We start from the raw sequence: 994 nt of genomic DNA, 5'->3' as shown, positions 1-994 counted from the left end.
TGGGCCCTCTAGCTGGCCCTGTGGGACAATTTTGAAATTTAACTGGTTGAAGAAAACATTCCTTAGTAATAATTTTAAGGTAAGATCAGCCAGCATTGCTGATTCTGAAGGCCCTGGGCAGATTTGATTGACATAGCAACACAACATGTGTTGTGAATTTGGCGCTATATAAATAAACTGAATTGAATTGAATTGAATAAAGTTGAGATCTGATTGGACAAAAAATACAGCAACCAGATACATGTAATGGAACAAGACAAGAGAAGCACTACAAACTTTAGTGAATGGATTGTTTGGAATAAATTAATACAGTTGGAAAGAAGAAAATTTAAGTTTAGGTTGTGAATGTAGGTTAGTGTTTCTTATTGATTTTAGGCCTTGAAGGCCCTGACCCCCGCCACTGGTTTTAAGGTAGGTTGTCTTAATGAACTGAATTCATAGTGTGTTTCTATATCAAGGTATCTTTTCCATCAAACATTGTGCAATGTGAGACCTTTAGCAAAATAATTTAAAAAAAAATTACACCTTGGCAAGGACAAAGTTGGAAAATCTGGTATGCCGTAGTGTATGTTCACTGAAACATGGCTGCAGGGTTAAATTCCTGACTCCCACATCTCTCTGCCATTTTTTGACCATATGAGCAGACAGAGATTTAAAGAAGGCCAGCAAAAGGAGGATGGATGGGTTGACTTATCATTTATTGAACAGTATGTAATAATGTCATATTTAAAGTACTTTCAGAAATTTGAATTCTGAATATGACCGGACTTCTCCTTTAATATTAAGGAGCACTGAGCAGCTTTTTCTACCATCATCCTGGGGTTAAGGGTATTGCTACAGAACTCAAGGTGCCAGTCTGTGGAAACTTATGGACACTACAAAACTTCAACACACTTCTATCTAACCTCTAGGCCAGGGGTGCTCAAGTCCAGTCATCAAGAGCTACTATCCTGCAACTTTTTGATGCACCCAATTTTTAACAGACCTGAATCAA

The sequence above is a fragment of the Cyprinodon variegatus genome, unplaced genomic scaffold (genome assembly GCF_000732505.1).
Source record: "Cyprinodon variegatus isolate N-32 unplaced genomic scaffold, C_variegatus-1.0 Scaffold2407, whole genome shotgun sequence".
In the NCBI taxonomy this organism is placed as follows: domain Eukaryota; kingdom Metazoa; phylum Chordata; class Actinopteri; order Cyprinodontiformes; family Cyprinodontidae; genus Cyprinodon; species Cyprinodon variegatus.
Note: the sequence above shows the minus strand (reverse complement) of the source record.